Source organism: Anolis carolinensis, unplaced genomic scaffold, assembly GCF_035594765.1.
Source record: "Anolis carolinensis isolate JA03-04 unplaced genomic scaffold, rAnoCar3.1.pri scaffold_19, whole genome shotgun sequence".
NCBI lineage: Eukaryota > Metazoa > Chordata > Lepidosauria > Squamata > Dactyloidae > Anolis > Anolis carolinensis.
Genome location: NW_026943829.1, coordinates 1,010,491 through 1,036,020, shown reverse-complemented (window position 1 = coordinate 1,036,020; position 25,530 = coordinate 1,010,491). Strand labels below are relative to the sequence as shown.

At 42.5% G+C, this 25,530-nt stretch overlaps 1 protein-coding gene and 1 long non-coding RNA gene across 6 annotated transcripts in view; both read right to left on the bottom strand.

Moving 5' to 3' along the window:
- LOC134294706 (uncharacterized) overlaps positions 1 to 1,690 on the bottom strand; it is a 9,598-nt gene extending 7,908 nt beyond the window's left edge. Inside the window, exon 1 of the long non-coding RNA XR_010001431.1 lies at positions 1,547 to 1,690. This is a non-coding gene — a long non-coding RNA (uncharacterized LOC134294706). The remainder of the gene's footprint in view (positions 1 to 1,546) is intronic.
- Positions 1 to 25,530, bottom strand: part of LOC134294703 (transforming acidic coiled-coil-containing protein 3-like) — a 755,386-nt gene that overhangs the window by 138,555 nt on the left and 591,301 nt on the right. The gene's annotated exons all lie outside the window — the stretch shown is intronic.

Sequence of the window (25,530 nt, the reverse complement as noted above, 5' to 3'; positions counted from 1 at the left end):
GGCTTCCACATGGCAGCGCATGAGAAAAACTACGGCTGGAAGTAGATTCTAAGAGTTTTCATAACTTTTGTATCAGGTATTTTAATATGTATGTTTTTATATATTTTACTGGAGCACCCAGTGGCGCAATGGGTTAAACCCTTGTGCCAGCAGGACTGCTAACCTGAAGGTTGCTCATTCGAGTCCAGAGAGGATGCAGATGAGCTCCCTCTGTCAGCTCCAGCTCCCCGTGTGGGGACATGAGAGAAGCCTCCCACAGGATGGTAAAAACACCAAAACATCTGGGCAATGTCCCCTGGGCAACGTCCTTGCAGACAGCCAATTCTCTCTCACCAGAAGCGACTTGCTGTTTCTCAAGTCGCTCCTGACACGAAATAATAATACAGTAGAGTCTCACTTATCCAACGTAAACGGGCCGACAGAACGTTGGATAAGTGAATATGTTGGATAATAAGGAGAGATTAAGAAAAAGCCTATTAAACATCAAATTAGGTTATGATTTTACAAATTAAGCACCAGAACATCATGTTATACAACACATTTGACAGAAAAAGTAGTTCAATACGCAGTAATGCTACATAGTAATTACTGTATTTACGAATTTAGCACCAAAATATCACGATATATTGAAAACATTGACTACAAAAATGCGTTGGATAATCCAGAATGTTGGATAAGCGAGTGTTGGATAAGTGAGACTCTACTGTATAATTACTATGTTTTAATATGCAATTTTATATATCTATTTGATTATGCTGTGTCTTGCCTGGAGCCGAAAGGACAGGTAAATAAATAATAATAACAACAACAACAATGATGATGATTATGATGATGATGTAATCCAGGATTGTTGTAATCCAGAGAAGCCCCCACAACGATGGTAAAAACATCAAACATCTAGGCGTCCTCTGGGCAACGTCCTTGCAGACGGCCAATTCTCTCTCACCAGAAGCGACTTGCTGTTTCTCAAGTCGCTCCTGACACGAAATAATAATAATATATATTACTATGTTTTAATATATAATTTTATAGATGTATTTGACAATGCTGTGTCCTGCCTGGAGCCGAAAGGAGAGACAGGTAAAATAGTAATAATAATAATAATAATAATAATAATAATAATAATAATAATGACACAGTACGAAATCCAGCATATCTATCTTGTTTGCTGTGTCATAAAATAATAATAATAATAATAATAATAATAATAATAATAATAATAATGTGTTGTTGTTGTTGTTGTAATCCAGAGTAACCCCCACAATGATGGTAAAAACATCAAACATCCAGGCGTCCTCTGGGCAACGTCCTTGCAGACAGCCAATTCTCTCACACCAGAAGCGACTTGCAGTTTCTCAAGTCACTTCTGATACTAAAAATACTTTATTTTTCTATCCCGCCTCCATCTCCCTGCAGGGACTTGGGGCGGCTAACATGGGGACAAGCCCAAAGAACAAGCAGTACATATGTAAACAACATCCTCAAACAGGTAAAATAAACAGTGGAGATGGGGCCTCGGTGTCCCTCGCAGACTGCGTGACTTCACCTGGTTTGAAGGAACAGTTCTTGCTGCCGGTGCATTTCTTCCCCGCTCTTCAACCCTTTGAGCCTCTTCTGGAAAACCCGGAACAAGAGGAGCTCCTCTTTGCCGCCACCGGACACAGGCCAGGCTCTCCTGCGCTCCAGCTCCAGCAGCATCTCCTGAAAACAAGGCAATAGAGGATAGAGCTCCTATTTGAGATACCTGTAATTAATTTGAGATATCTGTAATTAAATTGTCATAGTTCAATGTTATGTAATCTTGGGATCTGTAGTTTGGTGAGTGAAGGCTCAAGTCCCTCTGGGGAGAGAGGGCAGTCTAGAAATAAAGAATTATTATTGTTATTTTATTATGTCACAGCAAACAAGATATATATGCTGGATTTCATATCACAAAATCACAAGTCGAACACTTCCCAAGTGTCTAGGACTGTGTGATGTATTTTCGGATGATGCGTGCAGATCCCAGCAGGGTGGCCTTTTGCAGTTGGCAGATCGTGATTTTGTCAATGTCTATTGTTTCCAAATGCCGGCTGAGATCTTTTGGCACGGCACCCAGTGTGCCCATCACCACCGGGACCACCTGCACTGGTTTCTGCCAGAGTCTTTGAAGTTCAATCTTGAGGTCCTGATAGCGGCTGAGTTTTTCCTGTTGTTTTTCGTCAATGCGACTGTCACCTGGGATGGCGACATCCATGATCCAAACCGTTTTCTTTTCCACAACTGTGATGTCTGGTGTGTTGTGTTCCAGAACTTTGTCAGTCTGGATTCGTAAGTCCCACAGTATCTTTGCGTGCTCATTTTCCAAGACTTTTGCAGGTTTGTGATCCCACCAGTTCTTTTCTGCTGGGAGGTGGTACTTGAGGCATAAGTTCCAGTGAATCACTTGGGCCACATAGTTGTGCCTCTGTTTGTAGTCTGTCTGTGCGATTTTTTTACAGCAGCTGAGGATATGATCAATGGTTTCGTCGGTTTCCTTGCACAGTCTGCATTTTGGGTCATCAGCTGATTTTTCGATCTTGGCCTGAATGGCCTTTGTCCTGATGTCTTGCTCCTGGGCTGCAAGGATCAGGCCTTCTGTCTCCTTCTTCAGGGTCCCATTCGTGAGCCAGAGCCAGGTCTTCTCTTTATCAGCTTTTCCTTCAGTTTTGTCAAGGAACTTTCCATGCAATGTTTTCTTGTGCCATCTGTCAGCACTAGTTTGTAGTGCGGTTTTCTTGTACTGGTTTTTTGTCTGTTGTGTTTTGAGGAGTTTCTGATTTTTGACTTCAATCAAAGCAGGTTCTTCACTTTGCTTTACATATTCTGCCAGGGCATGTTCTTCTTCTTTGACTGCTTGTTTGACTTGTAAGAGTCCTCTGCCCCCTGATCTTCTAGGCAGATATAGCCGGTCAACATCACTGCGAGGGTGCAGGGAATGATGGATGGTCATGAGTTTTCTTGTTTTTCTGTCCAAATTGTCCAGTTCCGCCTGTGTACGAGGGTTGAATGAAAAGTAATGCCTCCACCTTCGTAATTCCTCAAGAGATGGCAGTCCTGCTCTGCGGCAGGTCCTGGTTTGTTCAGTAGACTCTCCTCTACAGTTCCGTTTGGCAGGAAGCCTTAGCATTGAACGGTTGTGTTGTTAAAGTGCCAAGTATGGAACCCTACGCAGACGGGGAAGCCTTAGCATTAAACGGTTGTGTTGTTAAAGTGCGAAGTATGGAACCCTGCGCAGACAGGGAAGCCTTAGCATTGAATGGTTGTGTTGTTAAAGTGCGGAGTATGGAACCCTGCACAGACGGTTCCATTTGGTGGGAAGCCTTGGCATTGAACAGCTGATTTATTTAAATATTCCCATCCAAACCCAAGTAACGAAGGTGGAGGTATTATTTTTTATTCAACCCTTGTAATATCGACATGAAACTTCTGGGTGAGGTCATCCGGCGTGTTGGAGTTCAGTGTCATCTTTACATAGATGACACGTAACTCTAATACTCCTTTCCACCAAAATCCAAGGAAGCCCCCCAGATCAAAGGTCCACAATCTAAGGGTCCTAATAATAATAATAATAATAATAAGAAGAAGAAGAAGAAGAAGAAGAAGAAGAAGAACCTGCTTTGATTGAAGTCAAAAATCAGAAACTCCTCAAAGCACAGCAGACAAAAAACCAGTACAAGAAAACCGCACTACAAACAAGAGCTGACAGCTGGCACAACAAAACATTGCATGGAAAGTTCCTTGACAAAATGGAAGGAAAAGCTGATAAGGAGAAGACCTGGCTCTGGCTCACGAATGGGACCCTGAAGAAGGAGACAGAAGGCCTGATCCTTGCAGCCCAGGAGCAAGCCATCAGGACAAAGGCAATTCAGGTCAAGATCGAAAAATCAGCTGATGACCCAAAATGCAGTCTGTGCAAGGAAACCGATGAAACCACTGATCATATCCTCAGCTGCTGGAAGAAAATCGCACAGACAGACTACAAACAGACTACAAACAGAGGTGCAACTACGTGGCCCAAATGATTCATTGGAACTTATGCCTCAAGTACCATCTCCCAGCAGTTAAGAACTGGTGGGATCACAAACCTGCAAAAGTATTGGAAAATGAGCACGCAAAGATACTGTGGGACTTCCGAATCCAGACTGACAAAGTTCTGGAACACAACACACCAAGCATCACAGTTGTGGAAAAGAAAAAGGTTTGGATCATTGACGTTGCCATCCCAGGTGACAGTCACATTGACGAAAAACAACAGGAAAAACTCAGCCGCTATCAGGACCTCAAGATTGAACTCCAAAGACTCTGGCAGAAACCAGTGCAGGTGGTCCCGGTGGTGATGGGCACATTGGGTGCCGTGCCAAAAGATCTCAGCCGGCATTTGGAAACAATAGACATTGACAAAATCACGATCTGCCAACTGCAAAAGGCCACCCGACTGGGATCTACGTGCATCATCCGACTTGTGATTTTGTGATACGAAATCCAGCATATCTATCTTGTTTGCTGTGTCATAAAATAAAATAAAATAATAATAATACATCACGCAGTCCTAGACACTTGGGAAGTGTTCAACTTGTGATTTTGTGATATGAAATCCAGCATATCTATCTTGTTTGCTGTGTCATACAATAAAATATAATAATAATAATAATAATAATAATAATAATATACATCACACAGTCCTAGACACTTGGGAAGTGTTCAACTTGTGATTTTGTGATACGAAATCCAGCATATCTATCTTGTTTGCTGTGTCATAAAATAAAATATAATAATAATAATAATAATAATACATCACACAGTCCTAGACACTTGGGAAGTGTTCGACTTGTAATTTTGTGATACGAAATCCAGCATATCTATCTTGTTTGCTGTGTCATAAAATAAAATATAATAATAATAATAATAATAATAATAATAATAATACATCACACAGTTCTAGACACTTGGGAAGTGTTTGACTTGTGATTTTGTGATATGAAATCCAGCATATCTATTTTGTTTGCTGTGTCATAATAAAATAATAATAATAACTTTATTTATACCTCGCCACCATCTCCCCACAGGGACTCCAACCCCAGAGTCGGCCACAACTAGACTGAATGTCAGGGGAAAACCTTTACCTTCAGGCAAGTCGGGTTTATATATCTGTGGAATAATGTCCAGGGTGGGAGAAAGAACTCTTGTCTGTTGGAGGCAAGTGTGAATGTTGCCATTGGCCACCTTGATTAGCACTGAATAGCCTTGCAGCTTCAAAGTCTGGCTGCTTCCTGGAGAAGGAAAGAGAAACTGGGACATTTCAAAGCAGTTGGAAAGTGGGGCAACAGAGAGTTCCTCGGCCCTGTTGCTGCCAAATGGCTGCAGCATATGGTATGGCTGCAAAGAAAAGTGGTTCAGAAATAAGACGAGTTCAAGTCTGGGGTCTCAGATCCCCTGTTCAATCCTCCCTTCCTCTCTTCTTCTCCTCAGGCTTCCCTACATATGTGTGCAGACACTGCCTTATGTGCATATATTTATTCAGACCACAGAGCGAGGCTTTTCTTGGCACAGAACACGTACAAGCTCTCAGGAGAATCTGGAGTGTATTCTTTAGTACAGCCAACTCCTGCTGTGAGTAAGAGCACAACATTTCAGCCCCCATTTCCTTGAGTGGCAGCAAAAAATAAATAAATAAATTCAGAGCTCGGAAAGGTTAGCCTTTTGGGGCACCCGGGCCTGCAGCCGCCACCCGGGCCTGCGCCTGACGCGAGGCCCAGCAGTAAAGGTGCGCTTGAGGGGCCGCTCCGCGCTCCCGCCGCCGCCCACACCCCCCCCTCGCTCGCCGCCCGGGCCCCCCGGAAGGCCAGCATGAGGAACGCATGCACCCGGGACGCTGCCCGAGGCCCGAAAATCAAGCGTTGGCCTGGCGGGGGAGGGGGGGTGTTGGAGCAAGCGGACCCCGAGAAGAGGGAGTGTGAGGGAGCAAGGCGATGGCCCCAAGGCCGGGAGGTAGCGGAGGCCAGGAGGCCCGGAAATAAAGCGTTGGCCAGGCTGGGGGGGGGGGGGGTGCTGGAGCAAACGACTCCGTGAAGAGGGAGTGTGGGGGGAGCACGGCAATGGGGGGGGTGGCCTGCGCAAGGCCGGGAGGCAGCGGAGGCCAGGAGAAGGACCCATGATTAGTTGACAATGTCCCATGAATGAAACCGCCCGGCGGATGCCAAACGGAGCTGCCCAGACTCCCAGCGGGGTACCCTCACCTTCCCCTCGTTTCCAGCCTTCCTACTGTAACTCCGATGCCCCTCGTTGCCTTCTTCCTCGCGCTGCCTTCTTTCTCTTGCTCCGTGCGTGTCCTCCTCCTCCAAGCTGCAGCCTCCGAATGGCTGCTGTTGAGCCTCTCGGGGGCGGAGCCTGGTGCGGCCCCGCCCATGGAGGGGCGCTGACCAATGGCAGCCCAGGAGTGCTGGCCTGCCATTGGCCAGCGGGTGCTGGCGGCGGGAAACCTTCCCGCCGCGCCGAGGGGGCTCCTGGGAAGAAGAAGCCCCCTGGTCCGCCGCCATGCTGGGAGGGAGGGAGCGCCCTTCCCAGCAATCTGCAGGGCCCGGTGAGTCGGGCCCTGCCCTTTAGTACAGCCAACTCCTGCTGTGAGTAAGAGCACAACATTTCAGCCCCCATTTCCTTGAGTGGCAGCAAAAAATAAATAAATAAATTCAGAGCTCGGAAAGGTTAGCCTTTTGGAATACAACTCCCAGAACCTCCAAAGTCCTCCCTGCCTTTTATACACACACAGAACACAGCTAATTTTCTTCATCTCTGACCCTACTGCCTCCAAGCATTGCAAGAGCATCCTCTCCAAAGTTCAAGGAAAGATCATAGCTCAAGGGACCCTGAATCCTATTATGGGCATTTATTATATGCCTTCAGGACATTTTAAACTTCTGGTGACCCTCAGGTGAGCCTATCAAGGGATTTTCTTGGCAAATTTTGTTTTGAGGGGGTTTGCTTTTCTCTTAGGCCAAGAGAGTATAACTTGCCCAAGGTTGCCCAACGGGTTTCCAAGTCTGAGCAGAAAGTCGAACTCTGGTCTCCAGAGTCGCAGTCTAAGACCATGCTCGCTCTCTCCTAATTGGAGGGGATGATCAAATCCAGTGCTGAATGGGGAGATTGCTTTATGTATTCTAATTCTAATTAATTCAAAAGTGTCAGCTCACCACAGCCGCTCCTGAATGAACACACAAGACTCTCTGTGGTATCACCAGGAACTTTTACTGTAGGAAACATGAACATCAGAAAAGCCAAGAATGGGATACTACGGCCAACCCTCCTTTATATACCCTCCCCCTCATTTGAACAGTCTCTTCCCGCTCAGTAAAACCCCGCGCAAATTCCCCGCCAAGTCCAGCAGCCGTTTCTTCTCCAAGTCCTGAGCCGCAGGTGTCTTATCAATGTCAGTGACCCTGAAACTCAGAGCCACATCCAGGCTCTAGTAGCAGGGTTCTGACACAAAAGACGTATGAGGATCTGCGAGGGTTGAATGAAAAGTAATGCCTCCACCTTCGTTACTTGGGTTTGGATGGGAATCTTCTATAAATATAAAAATGTAATGGAATTTTTACCTAAAAGTAGACAACGAAACTAAACCACCCAGAAACACGAAACTTGGCAACACAACCCACGGTTCTTGTGGCTAGGTTCCGACAACACGATCAAAACTATTACTCACATACATCGCCTAAAAGAGACAAAAAACACCAAAAGGCCATATGCGCATGCGTGGCGCAGGACGCAGCACGCGAGCCTCTCTAATAATAATAACAACGGGGGGAGGGCTTACAGTAAAGGGTAATGGGGATGCTTTGAACTGTGTTCAGTGTGAACGACACTCTGACAACAGGAAAATTTCAGGCATAAAACAATCAGGGCCAGCTAATACCTCCCAACAAAAGATTCCCCCAGGGAGGAAGCAGCCAGGCTTTGAAGCTTAAAGGTCATTACATTCAAATCATTTTGCCTAATTGCAGCATTCCTACTTGCCCCCAGCAGACAAAACAAGGAATAACAAGAAATATTGTAAATTTACATGCTTTAGGACAGCACATATACTAACTACCACCAATTCCTCACAACCTTATTTTCCATACCACCAAACTTAGCCACAGCAATGCGTAGCTGGGCACAGCTAGTATTTTAATAAATGAAACACAGAAATAATCCTTAGAATGTGCTCTTTAACTACCACTATTCACTTTTCCATATCATGACCAGACAATTGGATATATTTCTGCCAACGATGAACACGTTTTCTGAAGTCGTCACAGAAGAAGTTGACACTCTGTTTCCGCAACCAGCGTCCCACAGTCCCCATTGTGCACAGATCTTCCAATAGCCAAGAAAAAGAAATAATGTGACCCACACGTTCTTGTGAAATGCCCATTATGCTTGAAATTTCTCTCTAAGTGATATGACGATCATCCTGAATCAATCTGTCAACTTTTGCTTGTGAAACTCTATGGTTGCTGTCACAGGACATCCAACTCTTTGTTTGTCATGCAAGTCAGATATTTATTGCCCCAAATTGCTATGTGTGTGTGTAAAGAAATCCTTGCAAAAGATGTTTGCAGGAAATCTCTGCAAAAGAGCTCAGCTTTGCAGAGGCAAAGCCACGCCTAAAACAATGTATCGGTTTGATGGCAGATGGCTTGGTTTGTCAGTTGGTTTGTCAGTTGGAATTTGAGCTTGGTGGGAGAGCACAGAAAATAGACAGGCTCTCTGGCTACGGTCAAGTAGCTGATTTAAATATGCTATGCTGTATATATATTGAATGCTGATTGATTGGTTATTGATCTTATGCAACTACATGGACATTGTATGATTGCTGAACTGTTTATTTGACTTCAACTCAACAAGTAAAGTTTTTCCTTTTGTTCTTTCAATTCCTCTGCCTGGTCTGAGTCTTTTGCACATGGTGTTAACTGGACTCTGCTGATTCCGCTGCACACTCACCTGGTAACAATGTTCCCACCTCAACATCCTTAAACTTACTCGCCCAATGACGCACAGGACTCACATCAACACAATTACCCCAAACAGCTTGAATTTCTGATGAATCTCCTTTGGAGTGACACCTTCTGCTGTCAAGAATTCAGTGACTGCATGTTGCTTAAGTCACATTGACCGACCATCTGCGCAAGGTTCCATACTTCGCACTTTAACAACACAACCAGTCAATGCTGAGGCTTCCGACCAAATGGAACTGTAGAGGAGAGTCTACTGAACAAGCCAGTACCTGCCACATTCCAGGACTGTTATCTGTTGAGGAATTACGAAGGTGGAGGCATTACTTTTCATTCAACCCTCGTAGATGCGGTGCATGGTCTTGCCTGCAATGTCGGAATGAAGTCAAGTGGTGCATGTGTGTGCATGCATATTTTGTGGCGTTTTACAATGGCTTTTACACCTCCCGCCCTCTCCTTGTTGAGGTTGAGTGTTGCCTGGCTAACCCACTTCAGCCGCCTATAAAAGCATCATTAGCACTGGTTTAGCAACCCGCTGACCTCAACAAGGGGCCTTGAAAGCCTCCTTAATCAGAAAGGCTTCAGCTTGTCCCTCAGCCCCCAAAGGCAAGCCAGAACTGAAAGGAAAGAAAAACTTGATTTGTTGATTTGGTCAAATCAAACAAAACCAAATCCAATTAAAACATACAACACAGATTGAAAACAGAATTAAGACCTATACCGATAAAGAACAAAACGATATCTCCCCGCCAGCCTAAAGCCCTAGGGGGTTGGCTCAGGATATTTTGCAGTCTGGAAGAGACTCGCTTCCCTTCATCTATACAGATTTGAAGGTGTTTTTGCATCCAAAAGCATCCAAGTTGGGAAGGGGGAAGATCTCTCAAACACCTCTCCGCAATTGCAGTTTATTTATTTATTGTGTCAAAAGCAGTCATTGGGCGAATAAGTTTAAAGATGTTGAGGTGAGAACATCTGCCTTCCGTGGCAGAGTTGGACGTCCTGTGACAGCAACCACCAAGTTTCACAAGCAAAAGGTCGACAGATTGATTCAGGATGATCGTTGTTGAGAAATTTCAAGCATAATCGGCATTTCACAAGAACGTGTGGGTCACATTATTGCTTTGCTTGGCTATCGGAAGATCTGTGCACGATGGGTCCTGTGAGATGCCGGTTGCAGAAACAGAGTGTCGACTTCTTCCGTGACGGCTTCAGAAAACATATTCATTGTTGGCAGAAATGTTTCCAATTGTCTGGTGATGATGTGGAAAAGTGAATAGTGGTAATTAAAGGATTATTTCTGCATTTGATTTATTAAAATATTCCCATCCTAACCCAAGTAACGAAGGTGGAGGCATTACTTTTCATTCGACCCGTGTCTGATCCCATGATAAAGACAATTGGTATGTTCAGCCCAAGAAGAGAGATGATCACATTGCAAGTTTGATTGACCTGATTTATGGACATTTTTGGCCAGTTGGGGAATGAAGTTGGGCCATACTCTGGCCTGACTTGGGAATCTTACTTGAGGTATTTGCCCAGCCTGTGGATACATGCACACATTTTAAAATTGAGAGTACAAGCTGCCCTTTTCTTACTCTTTTTTCCCTTCAGTACATCCATGGGCCTCCGTATATTAATGGCATCTTATTTGTTCTGAATGCATCATTAATGTTAACGATCCCTTTGAGTCTCCCCTCACCCTCCCTGGACAGAATGTATTAATTGCTCGCGTTGTAATTAAATATTAAGGCTGGGATTTTTCACTCTTCACACGGCTGGGTTGTGAATGTGAGAGAAAGAGAGAAAGTGTGCGCTTCTTGAAAGCCAAGGGCTGGTGAAAAAGGACATTGTTTCACGAACGTACAAACACAATATCACCTATGCACACAAACACTGAAGTTAAGTGGAGGAAATGGTCTCATAGTGTTGATTTATGAATGATAATCTAGCAATCCATGTTTAACATTTATACAAATGATCAACCACTGCCAGAAGGGACAGAGATTTCCTTCTATGCTGACGATCATGCCATCACTGCTCAAACTTGAAATGGTTGAACAGAAGCTCTCCGGAGCTTTAGGTGCTCTTACTGCCTAAAGCTCGCTGTTTCAACATTCCTGTGTCAATCATAAAGGTCCTTTTGGATTCTTGCCTCTCTGAAGTTCTTGCTGTGCTGTTAGGCTTTTGTTTTGCCTATCAAAAGGATAGCAGAGAGTTAAGGCTTTGTTTCCCCCTCTCTCTTGGAAGAACATAAGAATAACCCTTATAAATGTTGTTGTGAGCTTTTTGGGCTGTAAATTGAACCCCAAAGATTACTGCCTATTACAGGGAAAACCAGCTCATTCCTAATCGATCTAAACTGCAGACACATACTTTTCACCTTAAGAACCAACAAGCATCTCAAGCCTTGAGCATGACCTGGGAAAGAATCCTCCTGGAGCATTGCAGCACAACAAAATACTTGGAAATCACTCTGACTTATAAGAACCACTGCTTGAATATCAAGCAAAAAGTGGGTCCTAGAAATAATATTGGACGAAAGCTGTTTGGCACAACCTGGGATCACAACCCGACACAGCTTTGCTACTCTGCTGCTGAATACACATGCCCAGTGTGGAATACATCTCACCACGTTAAAACAGTTTATGTGGCTCTTAATGAGACATGACACATTTTCACAAGATGTCTACATCCTACACCCATGGAAAAATTATACTTTTTAGCCCGTATTGTACCATCCGATATCCGTTAGGAAATAGCAGCCAGCAATGAAAGGACCAAGGTATTGACATCTCCGGTCCATCCTCTGTTCAGATATCAGCGAGCAAACCAACGCCTTAAAGCAAGAAACAGCTTCCTAAGATCTACAGAGATACTCGCAGGAACACCACAGCAAGCAAGAGTCCAAATGTGGCAGGTGAAAACCCGGAATCTCAATCAGTAGCTGATACCAGATGGGAGACGCTCTCTTGGGCACACAGAGGATTGGGTGATTTGGAAGGCACTGATCAGGCTGCGCTCTGGCACCACGAGATACAGAGCCAATCTTCAGAAATGGGGCTACAAAGTGGAGTCCATGACATGCGAGTGTGGAGAAGAGCAAACCACAGACAAGGTACGACAATGCAACCTGAGCCCTGCCACATACACAATGGAGGACCTTCTCACGGCAACATCAGAGGCACTCCAAGTGGTCAAAGGAAATCTACGAGGGTTATCCAGAAAGTAGATTACGTTTTGGAATTAAAAATGAACAAAGTATAGGAGAAAACATTTACCGTATGCAGTTGAAAGCCACAGCCAAATACCACTTCTCAACATAGTCGCCATTCAAATCTAGGCACTTCTCATAGCGATGAATGAGCTTGGCAACTCCTTCCCCACAAAACTCTGCCGCTTGCGTCCTCAATGCAGCGTTTTGGTGATGATGCGCAGCTGTGGAGAGGGGTGACCGGCTGGTTGAGAACGCAAGCGGCAGAGTTTGGTGGGGAAGGAGTTGCCAAGCCCATTTATTTATTTATTTATTTATTTATTTATTTATTTATTTATTTATTTATTTGCAGCATTTATATTCCGCCCTTCTCACCCCGAAGGGGACTCAGGGGCGGATCACATGATATACATATAGAGCAAACATTCAATGCCCATATAACACATAGAACCGAGACAGAGACAGATGCAGAGGCAATTTAACCTTCTCCTGAGGGGATGTTCGATTCTGGCCACACTGGAGAGCAGCTGATTCATCATCCACTGTGACGGCACTTCCTCATTCCAACATTGTAAATTAGTTAAATTTGCCTCCCCACTTTATAAGGTAAAGATTTCCCCTGACATTAAGTCCAGTCGTGACCAACTCTGGGGGTTGGTGCTCATCTCCATTTCTAAGTCGAAGAGCCAGCGTTGTTCGCAGACACCTCCAAGGTCATGTGGCCACTGGCATGACTGCATGGAGCACCATTACCTTCCCGCCGGAGCCGTACCTATTGATCTACTCACATTGGCATGTTTTTGAACTGCAAGGTTGGCAGAAGCTGGAGCTAATAGCGAGCGCTCACTCCGCTCCTGGGATTTGAACCTGGGACCTTTCGGTCTGCAAGTTCAGCAGCTCAGTGCTTTAACACACTTTGCCATCAGGGCTCCTTTATAAACTTTATATGTGGTACCTTATTTCCTACTTGATAGATGCAACTATCTTTCGGGTTGCTAGGTCAGCAACGAGCAGGGGCTTTTTTTTTTAATTGACGGGTGCTCACCCCTTCACGGGCTGGCCTTAATAATAATAATAAAATAATAAAACTTTATTTATACCCCGCCACCATCTCCCCAATGGGGACTCGGGGCGGCTTTGAACTCATGACCTCATGGTCAGAGTGATTTATTGCAGCAGGCTGCTCACCAGCCTGCGCCAGAGCCCGGCCCAATTCATCGCTATCATAAGTGCCTAGATTTGAATGGCAACTATGTTGAGAAGTGGTATTTAGGTGTGGCTTTCAACTGCATATGGTGAATGTTTTCTCCTATACTTTGTTCATTTTTAATTCCAAAACGTAATCTACTTTCTGGATAGCCCTCGTAATATAATGCCAAGTTTTTAACTTTGTTTGTGTTTTTAAATACATTATAAGTTCACCCAATTTGCTTCTGACATGATAAATAAATAAATCCAGCAATGGGAGACATTGGCCTTGCATCTTGCATGTCCTGAAAGACATGGTGGTGGGTTTACACTGACCTTTCGACGTCTGGTGCACCTCGCTGGTTCCTCTCCCTGTCCCACCTTCCGAGTAGAGTAGGGACCCTCCTGTAGAAGGAGAAATATAGCATTAGGGAATAACTCCAGAAGAACCACCATTATCCCCAGATATATCATATCACTCCCTATGCACACACATAGAGTATACCCTCCAATATTTCACAGATGAAAATTGAGAGACGAGCGGCATCAGAGTGTGGTCAAGATGGCAAACGTATTAATAAGTAAGAACACCCAAAGCAAGGCGAACATATCTCAGGTTGATTTGGCAGAATTTGTTTGCCTTCTTCCATCCATAACAACAACAACAATTGCACAACATGTACAAAAAGGCCGCTTGGGAACAATGCTTCCGTTGTAAACACTCCCTTGACCCTGCCCCAAACCCGCAACCTGCCCACAAAGCATTCCCCAAAAATCAATGTTGGAAACAAACTTCCAGTAAATGTTGGAAACTATTCGAATCAAACCGCAATATTTACTAGTTATTATCATGAGATTTCAAACCTGTAAACAGGTTTATAGACGGCATAAACGATTTCAACAAGGCAGAACTAAAATCTAGACATAACGTATCAAAAATTCCAAGTACAGTAGAGTCTCACTTATCCAACATAAACGGGCCGGCAGAACATTGGATAAGCGAAAATCTTGGATAATAAGGAGGGATCAAGAAAAAAGCCTATTAAACATTGGATAAGCAAAAATCTTGGATAATAAGGAGGGATCAAGAAGAAAGCCTATTAAACATTGGATAAGCAAAAATCTTGGATAATAAGGAGGGATCAAGAAAAAAGCCTATTAAACATCAGATAAGCAAAAATCTTGGATAATAAGGAGGGATCAAGAAAAAAGCCTATTAAACATTGGATAAGCAAAAATCTTGGATAGTAAGGAGGGATCAAGAAAAAAGCCTATTAAACATTGGATAAGCAAAAATCTTGGATAACAAGGAGAGACTAAGAAAAAAGCCTATTAAACATAAAATTACATTATGATTTTACAAATTAAGCACCAAAACATCATGTTTGACAAGAAATAGACAGAAAAAGCAGTCAATACACAGTAATGTTATGTAGTAATTACTATATCTACGAATTTAGCACCAAAACATTGCAACATTGACTACAAAAACAATGACTACTAAAAGGCAGACCGTGTTGGATAATATAGAACCTTGGATAAGTGAAGCTTGGATAAGTGAGACTCTACTGTAATTGAAAGAGATTTAAAAGGGTTTTAAAACAACCATGGACAAGGTTCAAAGGAAATTAGGCTTAGTGAAGACATATAATAAAAAAAACCACATGTTGACTAGAAACCAAAAAAAAAATAAGGTAGCAACACTGGTGCAGGGAGGGTCTGCAAAAGTAAGGAATTCTACAAGTGGGATGCCATGGCTGAGAAGACCCTCTTCTGCATCTGTCCCCCCCATCATATTGTCCATATGGATGGGATACACATTAAAGATGAGGGTTGAATGAAAAGTAATGCCTCCACCTTCATAACTCCTCAACAGATGGCAGTACTGGTCTGCGGCAGGTCCTGGCTTATTTAGTAGACTCTCCTCTACAGTTCCATTTGGCGGGAAGCCTTAGCATTGAACGGTTGTGTTGTTAAAGTGCGAAGTATGGAACCCTGCGCAGACAGGGAAGCCTTAGCATTGAACGGTTGTGTTGTTAAAGTGCAAAGTCTGGAACCCTGTGCAGACGGTCGGTCAATGTGACTTAAGCAACGTGCAGTCACTGAATTCTTGACTGCAGAAGGTGCCACCCCAAAGGAGATTCATCAGAGAATGAAAGGTGATTATGGTGATTGTGTTGATGTGAGTCCTGTGCGTCGTTGGGCAAGTAAGTTTAAAGATGTTGAGGTGGGAACACCTGACTTATGTGACAAACAAAGAGTTGGATCTTCTGATAGCCAAGCAAAGCAATAATGTGACCCACATGTTCTTGTGAAATGCCAATGATGCTTGAAATTTCTCTCTGAGTGATACGATGATCATCCTGAATCAATCTGCCAACCTTTTGCTTGTGAAACTCGGTGGTTGCTGTCACAGGACGTCCAACTCTTTGTCGGTCACACAAGTTAGATGCCGCATACCAGGACTACTATACAAAATCCCAGAATACTTGTAAAGTATCTATACAAACATACGATAGTCTATGTACAAAGAAAATGTGTCCAAATGACATATATTATTACAGTTCCCCGTACAAACACTCGCAGTTGAAATCACCACAAGCAGGGTCACTCAGTGAAAGCAATTAGGCACTATATAGAAATTCATTGTTGCTGAGTATAACAACTCCTGAAGAAGGGGATTTTCTCCCTGAAACAGGGTACAAAAATACCCGGGACCCCTGTAGACTTGGGACTTTATTTAGACTTTATTTTCGAAGACTTTTTTGAGAGCGGTGCTCCATCATTATTTTCTTCATTCCAGTATACAGCAACACGACCAACCATCTGTTTAAATTGTTTGGAAGATATTTTCATTGACTATGTATCCCTGAAGCCTATATACATTGGAACCAATACCAGACTTGAATAACTTTTGTGTTAGAGCTGTTGCTCCTTTTCATTTTGCCGGGTACGGCCAAATCGAGCTTTGTACGGGGAACTGTAATAATATATGTCATTTGGACGCATACCAGGACTGCCATGTGTTGAGGAGTTACGAAGGTGGAGGCATTACTTTTCATTCAACCCTTGTATGATGGGAAACAATGAAAGTAAGTCCCATTGCTGAATCTTGAGACCCTGTATGCCTGGCATTGCCAGATTGGAAAAATCAATTTTTGGTCCAAATTCCTAGAGGAAAAATGCTCCTAAACAGCAACATTGTCCTCACTTCCTAACCGCAAAAAATAAAATAAACCCAAGAGGGTCTCAAGGCTTTAGACACAACCTTTGCAGGACCACTGTCCCCATTATTAGAAAGTATAGTTTATGAATATGTATTGTTCGGTGAAGTTAGAACTCAATGAACTAAAGAGTTAGATTGTCCTGTATGAAGCAACCAGTGGAAAATTGCCGCAGCCTCAGTACCAAACATTTCTATAGATTTAAAAGTACATCTGGTTCAGCAAAATAACCGATGTTTTGGGCATACTGGATATCACAGTGTCTTTTTCAGAAAGAATTGGACAATTCAGTTAAATGTTGGCAAGTTGATACAGATAATGCTGTTAGGAATGGTGGGAGTTGGAGTCCAAAACATCTGGAGGGCCGAAGTTCACCCATGCATGTCCCAGGCAGTCAACTGTGCCGAGAAAGCTTGTATTCCTATTTGGATTATAGTAACTCTTACATCCAAATTTGCATCTATATATATAAAAAAATTACCATTGGCAGATTTAATGCAAATCTGTGTGCTCTTTCGTGCCTCATTTTGGTGATGCCTAAGTGGCTGCCCTCGGGAAGATGGCGAGGAGTGAATGAAACGAGTGACGTTCAAAAAGTACAGGCTGTGACAATTACCTTAAAGCCAAAATGGACGTAAAGCATCGACGCATGTCGCGGTGAGTATTTTACATATGTTTAAGCTTTTCCGTAATTGTCACTGCCTGTACTTTTTGGCGTTTCGTTTTCCTCTGATCTCAGTGTCCACAATTTTTCTCTCCCTGTCTTTGTGTATGCACATGCAAATACTGTATATACTCGAGTATAAGCCTAGTTTTTCAGCCCTTTTTTAAAGACTGAAAAAGCCCCCCTCAGCTTATACTCAGGTGAGGGTCCTGGTTGGCTTATATTTGGTTCAGCTTATACTCAAGAATATATGGTACATTTATTATTTTTCTCTATTATTGTTGCTGCTATTACATTTATTTTACTATATTTTTATTAATATTATTAACACAGTAGCGTCTCACTTATCCAAGCTAAATGGGCTGGCAGAACCTTGGATAAGCAAATATCTTGGATAATAAGGGGGAATTATGGAAAAGCCTATTAAACATCAAATTAGGTTATGATTTTACAAATTAAGCACCAAAACTGGATTATCCAAGGCATTTTTGTAGTCAATGTTTTCAATATATCGTGATATTTTGGTGCTAAATTCGTAAATACCGTAACTACTACATAGCATTACTGCGTATTGAACTACTTTTTCTGTCAAATTTGTTTTATTACATGATGTTTTGGTGCTTAATTTGTAAAATCATAACCTAATTTGATGTTTAATAGGCTTTTCCTTAATCCCTCCTTATTATCCAAGATATCCGCTTATCCAAGGTTCTGCCGGCCTGTTTAGCTTGACTAAGTGAGACTCTACTGTATTTTTATTTCTGAAATTTACCACTCTCGGCTTATACTGGAGTCAATGTTTTCCCAGTTTTTTTGTAGGAAAATTAGGTGCCTCGGCTTATATTCAGGTCAGCTTATACTCGAGTATATATGGTATATATGCCGACAGCATTGGGGAAGAATCCAACTCTGATTAAAACGGCTTATACTCGGGTGCGGGCTTATATTCGGATCAGCTTATACTTGAGTATATACAGTTATTGGAATCTATTTTTATTTCTGAAATTTCCCACCCTCGGCTTATACTGAAGTCAATATTTTCCCCTTTTTTTGTGGTCAAATTAGGTGCCTCGGCTTATATTCGGGTCGGCTTATACTCGAGTATATACGGTAATTGGAATCTATTTTTATTTCTGAAATTTACCACCCTTGGCTTATACTGGAGTCAATGTTTTCCCAGTTTTTTTGTGGTCAAATTAGGTGCCTCGGCTTATACTTGAGTATATACGGTATATATGCCGACAGCATTGGGGAAGAATCCAACTCTGATTAAAACGGCTTATACTTGGGTGCAGGCTTATATTCGGGTCAGCTTATACTCAAGTATATATGGTATATAGGCTGACGCTCCTTGCGGTCATGCCAGCCACGTGTTATTTGAGTGATTATATTGCTTCTGTTTATGTGATTGTTTTAGTCAATTGTTATGTTTTTTAAAAAATTCTTATAGCGTTTTATAGTGTTTTCAGTGTTTTATTGTACAATGTTTTATGCTGATTTTATATTGGAAACTGCCCTGAGTCCCTTTTGGGAGAGAGGGCGGCATACAAATAAACTTTTACTTACTTACTTACTGACAGCATTGGGGAAGAATCCAATTCTGATTAAAACAGCTTATACCCGGGTGCAGGTCTTGGTTGGCTTATATTTGGGTCAGCTTACACTCGAGTATATATGGTATATTTATAATTTTTCTCTATTATTATTGGTATGATTAGATTTGTTATTTTACTGTGATAATCAAACCCTGTCAGAACAACCAGCTTGAAAAGGGGAAGGACTGCTGTGAGGTTATCCCTGATGAGCAAGCCAGGTTCTAGCTACATATTTGCACAGTACAAAAGCTGCCCGGGCCCTGAAATCTTCCTCAAGCGTGAGGCTGCTGCAGGCAAGTAATTCTGGGTTTCAGGTGCTCTGACTCTGCCCACCTTCTACCTGTAAGCTGCAATTATCCACAGAGCAATAGCAGCCAGGTTCAACAACAGGTTGGGGATGGATGACATGCTTATCTATCAAGGATGCCTGTGCAAACATCCTTTGCTTCCCATTTCTGTGTCTGGCTTGTGTCCACTTCTGATTACTTTTGCTGTACTATCGTTTTGTTGTGTTTGGTTTATAATTGGAAATTATTAATTAGTTACATTGCTTTAACTACATCTTGTTTGCGATCTACGTACATGTATGGATACCTAGGCTTTAAAAATGGGTAATCCAAAATCTTACCCCATTGATTAAAACATACACCTGGATAGAGAGAGGTATGTTATTGTTGGGTTACTATGAGTTTTCCAGGCTGTATGTTCCAGAAGCATTCTCTCCTGACGTTTCGCTCTTTATTTTGAAACATTTTAATAACTGCCTCATGTTTACAAAACACACTTAGTGCACTTTCGCCCAGTTCGTTTTTTATGATTTTATTGCTGTATTTTAATATGTCTTTACTAATGTTTTTGCTGTTTTTTTAACATGTTTATTCTCATTTGCGCGTGGTTTTTGCTGTTTGATGTGTTCCTTATTGTATTTGCTCGGGCTTTTGCCCCATGTAAGCCGCCCCGAGTCCCTTCGGGGAGATGGAGGCAGGGTATAAGAATAAAGATTATTATTATTATTATTATTATTATTATTATTATTATTATTATTATTATTATTATTAAATCTGGGATCTGAGACTTAAGCAAAGTCTGTTGCCTTTTGCTCCTCTTGCATAACCGCTTGCTGCTTTGTTTCATTTTATTAGGGGACTGATACCTTCTGGGTGACACAATGGAGGAAATGTCCTTCTCGTTCGTCCCCTCCAACCCTGTCCTGGAGGGTCTGGAACAGACAGAAGGGTGTCCTTGGATGACTTGAGCAGACAGGCTGAGTCATCTGTGGGTCCCTGGGGGGAAACTTCAAGGTTTGCAGGAATATAGCAGGGGAATAATTCAGCAGTGGGGATCCAAACCCTGGATTCCAGAGTTCAGTGCTCAGATCACTACAGCTTTGATTTGAATGCAAAAGCAGGCGGTTGCCTTATCTCACGTGAGACAACTGGCTCATCTCTCTCAAGGGTGGGTCAATGTCTTCTTCAAGTATCAGCTTTTTGCTCCAACTCAAAATTAGGGCTCTGCCTACACCCTAAATTTGGGATAGGGGAGGGTGGAAGAAAAATTGTTCTAAAATATTGTGTCAGATTCCAGTTCTCCTGCTTCTGAAGAATGGGTTGATTGAAATAGGAACATAGGCAATAGATTTACACCGAGACAGGGAACTGCTGGATCCAGTCTACAAAGAAGTCCTCTGTCTTGAACTTTGGGCAAAAAAGCAACTGTCTCTGAAACATTTTCATACTGCAATTCTCGGTATCTTCTAAGCAACACAGCCTAGCGGGGAGATTCTCAGAGATATAGCCCAAAATAGTAACTTTATCCATCTCTGATGAATGCTGATAATTTGGCCATCCTGCATTGCACAGCCTGCCTTTAAGTTGGAAGTTCTCCTCCTCTATTTGAAGTGCTAATTTAAAGATGGAAAATCCCACGAAGGAACTGCATAGACCAGGGGTCCTCAAACATTTTAAGTGGAGGGCCGATTCACTGTCCCTCAGAGTGTTGGGGGCCCGGATTAGGATGAAATAGTCCAAAATTATGATTGTTGTTGTTGTGTACCTTCAAGTCATTTCAGACTTAGGTCAACCCTAAGTCTAAAGTTTAGGACAGAGGCCAGGTCAGTGACCCTGGAGGACCTTAGTTTGGGGACCCCTGATCTAGACGATCTCATTAGACCATAGGTAAGGAAAGAGACCTCCAAAGACCATCTAGATGGTCTCATAAGACCATAGGTAAGGAAAGGGACCCTCAAAGGCCATCTAGACGGTCTCATAGGACCATAGGTAAGGACAGTGACCTCCAAAAGCCATCTAGATGGTCTCATAAAACTATAGATAAGGAAAGGGATCCTCAAAGACTATCTAGATGGTCTCATAGGACCATAGGTAAGGAAAGTGACCTCCAAAAGCCATCTAGATGGTCTCATAAGACTATAGATAAGGAAAGGGATCCTCAAAGACTATCTAGATGGTCTCATAGGACCATAGGTAAGGAAAGTGACCTCCAAAAGCCATCTAGATGGTCTCAATAGACCATAGGTAAGGAAAGGGACCCTCAAAGGCCATCTAGATGATCTCATAAGGGCATCAGAAGACCATAGATAAGGAAAGGGACCTCAAAGACCATCTAGATGGTTTTGTAAGACCATCGGTAAGGAAAGGGGCCCCCAAAAGCCATCTAGACAATCTCATAAAACCATAGGTAAGGAAAGGGACCCTCAAAGGCCATCTACAGTCTCATAGGACCATAGGTAAGGAAAGTGACCTCCAAAAGCCATCTAGATGGTCTCATAAGGCCGTAGCTAAGCAAAGAGACCTTCAAAGACCATCTAGACGATCTCATAAGGTCGAAGCTAAGCAAAGAGATCTTCAAAGACAATCTAGACAATTTCATAAGGCCATAAGTAAGCAAAGAGACCTCCAAAGACCAGGTAGACTTAGATCAACCTTAAGTCTAAAGTTTAGGACAGGGGCCAAGTCAATGACCTTGCAGGGCCACATCCGGCCCACGGGCCTTAGTTTGGGGACCCCTGGAATAGACTGTTGTAGTTCAGCAGCCAGGGGATGATGGGTTCACTGAAGACTCAGAAGGGATTGTGGGATTTCCTGGGGTTCAAAGTGATACAGACCAAGGGAATGAAATTGACTCAGACCGTGCTGAGCTCCAAGGTCAGTCACAGGAGCCAGAAACAACATCATTAGATAAGGGGAGGAGAGAAGAAGAATGAAGTGAAACAGAAAACTCAAGGGAAAGTACCTGGTGGTATGGAGATAAACCAGGATCTCTGTTTGCACATCAGGACAGAGAATCAATTCCTAAGGTCAGCATGTTTACGTGGGAAATAGATAAAGTTCATGGGAAACACCATGACTTCATGACTGCTTATTAACGGCCAGTTGTTTACCTTTAAATTAGTTCAGGCAACATTGGTGTTCGAGGGAGAACCTAGGCCTGAGTTCTTGTGTCCTGCTCATGGGATTCAAATATCTTGGAAGGTTGTTTATATTCTTGCTTTGTGATTCTTGCTAAGTTTTTTTTCCTAAGGATATCTTTTGCTTATGAATTTATGCTCTACTTGTGATTTTTGACTATTCCTGGACTGTGTGACCTTTGGATTTTCATGAGACATTTGGAATCCTGTAAGATTATCACCTATTGCTGAACCTGTTTTGTATTACAGTAGAGTCTCACTTATCCAAGGTTCTGTGTTATCCAAGGCAGTCTGCCTTTTAGTAGTCATTGCTTTTGTAGTCAATGTTGCAATGTTTTGGTGCTAAATTTGTAAATACAGTAATTACTACATAACATTACTGTGTATTGAACTGTTTTTTCTGTCCATTTCTTGTAAAACATGATGTCTTGGTGCTTAATTTGTAAAATCATAATGTAATTTGATGTTTAATAGGCTTTTTTCTTAATCCCTCCTTATTATCCAAGATTTTCGCTTATCCAATGTTCTAATTTTATATTTAATAGGCTTTTTTCTTAATCCCTCCTTATTATCCGAGATTTTCGCTTATCCAATGTTCTAATTTGATGTTTAATAGGCTTTTTTCTTAATCCCTCCTTATTATCCAAGATTTTCGCTTATCCAATGTTCTAATCTTATGTTTAATAGGCTTTTTTCTTAATCCCTCCTTATTATCCAAGATTTTCGCTTATCCAATGTTCTAATTTTAATAGGCTTTTTTCTTAATCTCTCCTTATTATCCAAGATTTTCGCTTATCCAATGTTCTAATTTTATGTTTAATAGGATTTTTTTCTTAATCCCTCCTTACTATCCAAGATTTTCGCTTATCCAATGTTCTAATTTTATGTTTAATAGGCTTTTTTCTTAATCCCTCCTTACTATCCAAGATTTTCGCTTATCCAGTGTTCTAATTTTATATTGTACTAGCTGTGCTCGGCTATGCGTTGCTGTGGCAAAGTGGTGGTGGTATTGGTTAAAAGTTGTTGTGGAATTTTTATTTGACGTTATTTGTACTTTTTAAAATTAATTTTATTGTAACTTATCTTTTTTATTTATTATATTTTATTATTTTGTAGTATTATTTTTAGTTATTTTGTTATTATAGTATTTAATTTTTTTAGTGTTTTTATTGTATTATTTGTATTTATTTTATTTTTTATTCTTTTATTAACACTGGGCTGAGTGGGTTGCTAGGAGACCAAGTGGGCAGAGCTTAGAGCCTTCTAAGTGGCAGCAATTGGATAAAAACAATTATTTCTCTCCCTCTAATTAGGACTTTATTTTTCTTTGCTTTTTGTTGTATCAACCTAGAGGAGTGGATGAGGGGTTGTGCTGTCAAATTTCGAGGTTGGGGGGCCTGTAGTTTTGTTGTTTTGTGGGTCGCAGTGATGCCATCACTCTTTTATATATATAGATAGGCTTTTTTCTTAATCCCTCCTTATTATCCAAGATTTTTGCTTATCCAATGTTCTGCCGGCCTGTTTATCTTGGATAAGTGAGACTCTGCTGTATTCCTCTTCTTTCTTATTTCCTGCTTTTTCACATATTTTATGTATTTTTACAGTCAACTCTTTACTTATACTCTGGATTCTTGTGTGTTGCTGTGGTCCTAGGTGGCATCAGGCCTGGAGGGCAACCTAGAACTTGACATTGTCTATCAACAATCCCATTGGCCATGATAGATCAGTGGTCCAAAATCATGATTTCCCAAGCTCGAGCCATCTGTTCCTTGAAACACTCTCCTACGACTCCGGATACCAATTACAAATATTGGCTGGACAATTTGGAAATAATTGGAGGTGGAGGAGGATTTTCCTAAGCATTATTGTGAACATTTCTGGAACACGATGGCCACTTCATCCTGATGTTAGAAACATGGCTGGGTGTGATACACCATATGCCCAAGCTCTAAACCTCGCCATCTGTAAAGATAATGAACTGAGTGATGGCAAGAGATGAATGGCAGAAGCTGGCATTGTAGGACTTTATGGAAGACCAAGGGCCATGGCAATTTACAGTCCAATCCTACAGAAACCTGGCACCTCCTGGACAGAGCACTAAATATCCCACCACGATGCACAGTCTCCTCGGGAAGGCATGTCACGTCCTTCGACTGATGGGGCCTCGTAAGCATCTCTGTGCATGATAAGGGAGTTGTCATGCCAGCCAGCTGCTATGGCTGGTTGACTGCTCAATCGCCCAATCCTGATGGACAGTTCTGAATTTGAGCTGCATCCAGGGCCAGCTTGAGGCAGGGGACAATATGGCACGTTGCCAGAGGTTACCTTTTGGTCTACAGTTTCCTGGGGATTTGGGGAGCTGTAGCCCAGAAAAGGAACATTTTCCTGCTTTGCTAACTTCATATCCAGAAGCTAGCCAAGGATGCACTTGTGTCTCCTCTGACATGGACAATGAGGCAACATCCTGAGCTATTTCCAGTTAAAATAATTTGAATATTTATTTATTTATTTATTTATTTATTTATTTATTTACAACAGTTATAGCCTGCACTTCTCGCCCGAGGGGACTCAGGGCAGCTTACAAAAATATTGGGTTGCTGTGAGTTTCCCAGGCTGCATGGCCAAGTTCCAGAAGCATTTTTCTCTCCTGACATTTCACCCGCATCTATGGCAGGCATCCTCAGAGGTTGTAGGGTCTGTTGGAAACTAGGCAAGTGGGGTTTATATATCAGTGGAAGGTCCAGGGTGTGAGAAAGAACTTTTATCTGTTGGAGGCAAGTGTGAATGTTGCAACAGGCCCTGATTGTGGGAGGTCCAGGGCGGGAGAAAAGGACTCTTGTCTGTTGGAGGCAAGTGTGAATCTTGCAACTGGCCACATTGAATGGCCCTTCAGCTTCAAAGCCTGGCTGCTTCCTGCCTGGAGGGATTCTTTGTTGGGAGGTGTCAGCTGGCCCTGATTGTGGGAGGTCCAAGGTGGGAGAAAGGGACTCTTTTCTGTTGGAGGCAAGTGTGAATGTTGCAGCAGGCCACATTGAATGGCCCTTCAGCTTCAAAGCCTGGCTGCTTCCTGCCTGGAGGGATCTTTTGTTGGGAGAAGTTAGCTGGCCTTGATTGTGGGAGGTCCAGGGTGGGAGAAAAGGACTCTTGTCTGTTTGAGGCAAGTGTGAATGTTGCAGCAGGCCACATTGAATGGCCCTTCAGCTTCAAAGCCTG